At 36.9% G+C, this 7,619-nt stretch overlaps 1 non-coding gene across 1 annotated transcript; it reads right to left on the bottom strand.

Moving 5' to 3' along the window:
• Window positions 1–5,794: 5,794 nt before the first annotated feature.
• On the bottom strand, window positions 5,795–5,866 carry TRNAC-ACA (transfer RNA cysteine (anticodon ACA)). The gene has a single exon. It is a non-coding gene; the product is annotated as a tRNA-Cys (tRNA).
• Between the last annotated feature and the right edge of the window lie 1,753 nt (window positions 5,867–7,619).

Raw genomic sequence — 7,619 nt, 5'->3', positions numbered from 1 at the left:
ATACCCACTGTGCCTATCTATATCTCTTTCTGCTTTTAGAATTTAAGCTCTATGAGGATGCAGTCTACCTTTGCTGTTGTTCGTCCTCAATGAATGTTTATTTATTGAATGGATTAATGACAGGGCCAGTGGGAAGTTTAGAACAAGCAAGATTAGAGAAAGCAGGGAACACGAGTGGGAAGGTTTTGATGAGGTTAAAATTGTTTTGTGTTCTTTCAGCTGTGCCTGCCTGGGCTGTATTATACAGCCAGTACATAGGAAATGAATGTTACCTAACATCATTCTTTTGCAATAAGAATTATCCCACCCAGCCCTCTGAAGAGATCTTCTCCAAAGTATCTCTGCACCATTCACAAGTTCCTACAGGAACTTTGTCATCTTTTCTTTGCTTGTGCCGTCAAATGCAGTTGCATTTGCAGGCAGGAGTGCTGATTTTGAGGGCAAGAGACAAAGTCTTCTCTCAGAAAGACCTTAATTCCCAAAACTCATTCAGAGCAAAATCAAAGAAGATAAGGCTGTGATGTGGATTGCCTATCAGTGCAGAGAAGTCAGTACAATTAGGTGGCCATCAAGGGTAGCTGAGCAAGGGAAAATAAAGGCAAATCACACCAACCACTTAAACAGGTTTCACTGAAAAGTTCCCTGGCCTGAATTCTATTGGTTATCTTAATGAAGTCACTAAAAACATCACTTTTGGACCAGTTGACCACATAAAAAATGTTTTGTGAGGACATATGGACTGCTGTCGACCAAGATTCGTGAGCTAGCAATCTGTTGACAGTGTCTGGGCTGCAGATATATTGGATCTGTGTGGGAGTTAAAAAACTCAAATTAGTTTCTCACAATTAAATATCAAGGGATTTGCACTAAATATCTGGATTTCTGACTTCTCTTGAAAATTCAGTATATCCGGTAACACCAGACCTGTATTCCCACAAGGCAAAAATCCACTTAAGAATTGGGTTGACCAAAAAGTTCATTCAGATTTTTCCGAAGATGTTATGGGAAAACCTGAATGAACTCTTGGACCGACACAGTGGTTTTGCTCTCTTGAGATGGGTCACGCACTCTCCAGCTCATCACTTTCCCTCCCAAGTCTCAGTGTTCTGACGTCCATGTCTGGCCTGCCCTGTTCCATCAGGTTATTTGCTTGGTCCTTGTATTCCTTTGATATTGTTGGATAGCCATTTTCCTGTGATACTGATAACGTTTGATGGTTGGGTGGTTAACAGAGGCTGCGTTCTGTGGTTCAGGAGCCAGTAATCCTGCTAGACAGTTCACCTTCCTGAGTCTAATTGGTCTTAAGTATAAGTGAAATGGTTAGCCAGCATGATCACTAAGGCTTCTTACTGCTCTGACCTTCTGTGCTTGCACTGAATAACCTAGACAGTTATCCTATTTTCTTACGGTTTTTGTTTCCATCTCGTATTTCTATCTCTATGCTCTTTCTCCATCTCCATCTCTATCACTATCATCATCCAAAAGGCTATTTTTCTCTTGCTGTGTATTTTAGACCACGGTGCCTAAAGGTTATCTGTGGTAAAGAGAAAGCGTGTGGAGCTTGAAGGAAGTAAAGAAATGTGCCAGACTATCCAGTCTATGTTCTCTCTTCTAAGAGAGACGTTGGCTTTGTTTAGCGTCTGTACAGGGCTTGAAGCAGACAAAAGTGCTCATTCAAAAAGAGGATTCCAGAACTCAGTGAAAATACTTCTTTTTAAAAAAAAATTCCACTGTATTTTCTAAGTATAATTTTCTCAAAATATTAAAGAGTTCAGCTGCTAAAAATGTGCATTATATACTTGTCTAAGTTGAATATAACAATCAGTCAAGTTTTTGCCATAAGCTGTACGGTGCTAGACACCCTGCATGTGTGCTTGCTAAGCTGCTTCAGTCATGTCTGAGCATCAGACCCCTCTGTCCATGGGATTCTCCAGGAACGAATACTGGAGTGGGTTGCTGTGCCCTCCTTCAGGAGGTCTTCCTGACCTGGGACCGAACCCACATTCTTATGTCTCTTTTACCATTGAGCCACCTGGGAACTCATTTGGATGTAAAACATCATTATAGAAATGAAATACTTTTTTTTTAGTTTCATAACAAAATGATAAATGCATAAATTAGAAGTGTATCTTTAACCAGTGAAGACTCTGTATATAATTTGTATTTAAAATGCCTAGGAATTGACTCTTTCTTAACAGGAAAGATATTTAACCAATACTTTTGCTATTTTGCAGATTGTTACTATAATTTTCTAGATTATTAAATAAATGTTCATAATGACAAGAAATGTAATTACCTTCTGATTGCAGAGGATAACATTAGAGAATATCTGGAAATAAAAGCTATAGCAGAAACGCATACTTTTAAGATTTAATAAGGTTTCTAATTTAGAAACAATTTTGTTTGCATAATTTACAGTTTGAACCCACTGATTCTTTCTTCTTCCTCTAGATCACTGCATTTTTTTCTTTTCCATTTCTTTATTGCTGGAGCATAACGTGCTAGTGATTGATCTAGTCCTGGGAGATGACTGGAAAATACCAGAATACTCTAATTGTATTCATTCCTTTACTTTCTTTTACTTTTAATAAGAGCATAAAAAAAATTTGTTTTTCCTTTCCTTTTTTTTTTTTTTTTTTTTGAAAAGCTCTTCTAATGTTAATCATTCCTACTGATTTATAACTTCTTGGGTTTCTGTTAATTAAAAATGACCAGTGTGGGAAAACTGGTCAACCACTTGTAAAAGAATGAAACTAGAATACTTTCTAACACCATACACAAAAATAAACTCAAAATGGATTAAAGATCTAAATGTAAGACCAGAAACTATAAAACTCCTAGAGGAGAACATAGGCAAAACACTCTCCGACATAAATCACAGCAAGATCTTCTATGACCCACCTCCCAGAATATTGGAAATAAAAGCAAAAATAAACAAATGGGACCTAATGAAAATTAAAAGCTTTTGCACAACAAAGGAAACTATAAGTAAGGTGAAAAGGCAGCCCTCAGATTGGGAGAAAATAATAACAAATGAGGAAACAGACAAAGGATTAATCTCAAAAATATACAAGCAACTCCTGAAGCTCAATTCCAGAAAAATAAATGACCCAATAAAAATGGGCCAAAGAACTAAACAGACATTTCTCCAAAGAAGACATACAGATGGCTAACAAACACATGAAAAGATGCTCAACATCACTCATCATCAGAGAAATGCAAATCAAAACCACAATGAGGTACCATTACACGGCAGTCAGGATGGCTGCTATCCAAAAGTCTACAAGCAATAAATGCTGGAGAGGGTGTGGAGAAAAGGGAACCCTCTTACACTGTTGGTGGGAATGCAAACTAGTACAGCCACTATGGAAAACAGTGTGGAGATTTCTTAAAAAACTGGAAATAGAACTGCCATATGACCCAGCAATACCACTTCTAGGCATACACACTGAGGAATCCAGATCTGAAAGAGACACGTGCACCCCAATGTTCATCGCAGCACTGTTTATAATAGCCAGGACATGGAAGCAACCCAGATGCCCATCAACAGATGAATGGATAAGGAAGCTGTGGTACATATACACCATGGAATATTACTCAGCCGTTAAAAAGAATTCATTTGAATCAGTTCTAATGAGATGGATGAAACTGGAGCCCATTATACAGAGTGAAGTAAGCCAGAAAGATAAAGAACATTACAGTATACTAACACATATATACGGAATTTAGATAGATGGTAATGATGGCCCTATATGCAAAACAGAAAAAGAGACACAGAAGTACAGAACAGACTTTTGAACTCTGGGGGAGAACGTGAGGGTGGGATGTTTTGAAAGAACAGCATGTATACTATCTATGGTGAAACGGACCACCAGCCCAGGTGGGATGCATGAGTCAGGTGCTCGGGCCTGGTGCACTGGGAGGACCCTGAGGAGTCGGGTGGGGAGGGAGGTGGGAGGGGGGATCGGGATGGGGAATACGTGTAACTATATGGCTGATTCATGTCAATGTATGACAAAACCCACTGAAATGTTATAAAGTGATTGGCCTCCAACTAATAAAATAATATTAAAAAAAAAAAAATAAAAATAAAAATGACCAGTGTAAGCAAAGGTTTGTGCAACCAAAAAAGACCTTATAGCCATAAAAGACCTTAAATGCTTTTAATAATTTCATTGTGTTGAGTGATGAGCTTAAAATAATTGTATTAGGGAAAATAGCTTATTTCTGAAGACTAGTTGTAACTAGTAGCTTGTGTAGTAGGCATATGTAAGATATGAAATATTGCTCTATCCTTTGGGATTTGGAGGGCTTCCTTGGTGTCTCAGACAGAAGAGAATCTGCCTGCAATGCAGAAGACCTGAGTTTGATCCCTGGGTTGGAAAGATCCCCTGGAGAAGTGAATGGCTACTCACTCCAGTATTCTTGCGTAGAGAATCCAATGGATAGAGGAGCTTGGCAGGCTTCAGTCCATGGGGTCACAAAGAGTCGGACACAACTAAGCAATTAACCCTTTTACTTGGGATTTGTACATAACTAAAATAGCTGTAGTTAAAATCTCATACTTTTGAAGTAAGTCAAAAAGAAAAACACCAATACAGTATATTAATGCATATATATGAAATTTAGAAAGATGGTAACGATGACCCTATATGTGAGACAGCAAAAAGAGACACAGATATAAAAAACAGACTTTTGGACTCTGTGGGAGAAGGCGAGGGTGGGATGATTTGAGAGAATAGCATTGAAACATGTATTACCGTATGTGAAATAGATTGCCAGTCCACGTTTGATGCATGAAACAGGGCACTCTAAGCTGGTGCACTAGGACAACCCTGAGGGATGGGATGGGGAGGGAGGTGGGAGGGGGTTGCGGGGATGCCAAAGCCATTACAATATTGTAAAGTAATTAGCCTCCAGTTAAAATAAATCAATAAATTTTTTAAAAATCTCATACTTTTTACCTTTAGCTTTCCCAGATTAGGTCTAAGTTTGTTGGTTAGATGCTTATTTTTTTGTGATTTTAAATATAGTAAAAATAGAAGCAAACAAAATGAAGGTAATGTATGTATATGTTATAAAACATTAAACAGGAAAAGGTGACCATCAGAGTTAATAAAGAACTAAACTGGGGCGTTACCTGGCTGTCCAATTGCCTGAGTTCAATTCCTTGTCAGGGAACTGACACCCTCAAGCCATGCTACCAAGAAAAAAAATAAAAAAGAAAGTTAAACTGTGAAATATCATGTTCTTAAAATTCAGTTAGTAAATAGTCTAACACTCAGGAAATAGAAAGAAATCCAAGGCATCAGAATTGGAAATAAAGAAGTAAAATTGTTCCTATTTGCTGATGACATGATTGTATATTTAGAGACTCTTAGCAAGTCTATCAAAAAACAGATATAACCAATGAATTCACTGAAGTTGCAGGGTACAAAATTAACATACAAAAATCAGTAGTGTGTGTATATACTAACAGCAAAGTTGCTTGGAAAAAGAAGCAAATGATTCTATTTACAAGAAAAAAAAAGTTCCATTAGTGGATTATTCATCAGTAAATATGGTAAAGATTGTGGCTTAAATATATATATATATATAAAATATAAATAAAACTATGGAAAGAATAAAAAAGTAATGTAAGCAAAGAAGCTATATCCAGTGTGAAAGTGAAGTCGCTCAGTCGTGTCCGACTTTTTGCAACCCCCATGGACTGTAGCCCACCAGGCTCCTCCGTCCATGGGATTTTCCAGGCAAGAATACTGGAGTGGGTTGCCATTTCCTTCTCCAGGAGATCTTCCCAACCCAGGGATTGAACCTGGGTCTCCTGCATTGTAGGCAGACGCTTTACCATCTGAGCCACCAAGGAAGTCCTATATTCAGTGTAGCATACTTCAAAATAATTAATTTAAAAGAATAAAAGTTAAAAAAAAAATGGAACATGTAGTTATGCTTTTTAAACTTGATGTAAAAAATAATAACTAATTGGATTTTAAAAGAATGATTTTCTTAGGATATTAAAAACATTACCTTGATTTTTTAAAATGAATAGCTATTTTTATTATAACCTCTTAAAAGTTAAGATGGATTGTCTTTAGAATTTTTGAATATTATGATTAGCATTAATGATACTAAAATTATTTTTAAAGGCAACAGATTGATGATTCAGTCTAGGAGAACAGAAATAACAAGGAAAAAAATTTTCAAGAAAATATGAGCCATTTAAGGGCATATGCCACATCTTCTATTGTTTTCAACAAAAACCTTAGGAGTACTCATTAGTTACCACATCCTGTGCTGGGCATCAGATGAATTAGACACACTTCCTGTCTCTAAGGACGGATGAACTGATTAGTTTTGTCTCTTGTATGTATATTATTTATCTCTATGCTTTTAGCACCTAGCACAAAGTTCAGCACTTAAAAAAGCAATCAATATCTGCTAGTTGCATTGAATCAAATTTTTGTTGCCAGAGTGAGAAACCAAGATTTTGGACTCATTGAGTTGAGTCATGTTTGTTCTCAGAAATTTTGTAAATGAAAGAAAACACAGGTGTAGGATCTCTTGAACTTGCTAGGATGCAAATTATTTGACAGTATTCAAATAATAGTATTGCATTTAAGCATTGATGGTATTAAACATTTCTGTTTGTTTTAACACTTAGTATAGTGGAAAGAGCAGGAGTCTGAGGGTAAGATACCTTTGATCTTTGATCTTGTGCAAGTGCCTATAATCTTTGAACCTGGGAATTTTCATCTCTAACATGAGGGTCAAAGAAAGTTTTTTAATCTGAAGTCACAAATGACCTTAAGGGAGACCTTGAATGACTTTGTATGGTATAAAAGACATGTTGATATTTGAGAATATATGATTTTACCTGGAGAATAACTTCAATAGATTCTCAGGAGTCTACACCTAAGTTTTCTTTATACCATCCAAGTTTAATTTCTGGTCTAAATTATTGCTAAAGTTTATTTTACTTTAAAAAAAATAGTCTTTAGTGTAACATGCAAAAATTTTGTTCAGCAGATTAAAATTAGGAAAGAAAAAATTTAGCTTGATATTGTACAAGAGAAATCCTATTTTGGGTTGTTCTCTATTTCCTACCCTAATTGAATAATTAACCCATCAAGTACCAATGAATATTTATTGATAACCATTATATATTTTTGCTTCCCAAGTGGTGCTAGTGTTAAAGAACCCGCCTGACAATGCAGGAGACATAAGAGACACTGGTTCGGTCCCTGGGTTGGGAAGATGCCCTGGAGAAGGAAATGACAACCCACTCCAGTTTATTCTTGCTTGGAGAATCTCATGGACAGAGAAGCCTAGCAGGCTACATACAATCCATGGGGTCGCAAAGAGTAAGGCACGACTGAAGCAACTTAGCACGTACATTATATGTTTTGAACTGTTGTAGCAAAAGGAAATAGTAAAGTGTTCTCCAGTATTCTTGCCTGGGAAATCCCATGGACAGAGGAGCCTGGTGGGCTTCATGGTCTTGCAGAGAGTCAGACACACCTGAGCACACAGCACATACTATTATCAAAGAACTCAGACTAAAACCCGAAGACTATATCAAGCTAATCTTCCATTTCAGTGTAGTCTTGCAGATGAATGTT

The sequence above is a fragment of the Muntiacus reevesi genome, chromosome 1 (genome assembly GCF_963930625.1).
Source record: "Muntiacus reevesi chromosome 1, mMunRee1.1, whole genome shotgun sequence".
Taxonomy (NCBI): Eukaryota; Metazoa; Chordata; class Mammalia; order Artiodactyla; family Cervidae; genus Muntiacus; species Muntiacus reevesi.
The sequence above is the reverse complement of the archived record's forward strand: the minus strand, read 5'-3'. Positions and strand labels throughout refer to the sequence as shown.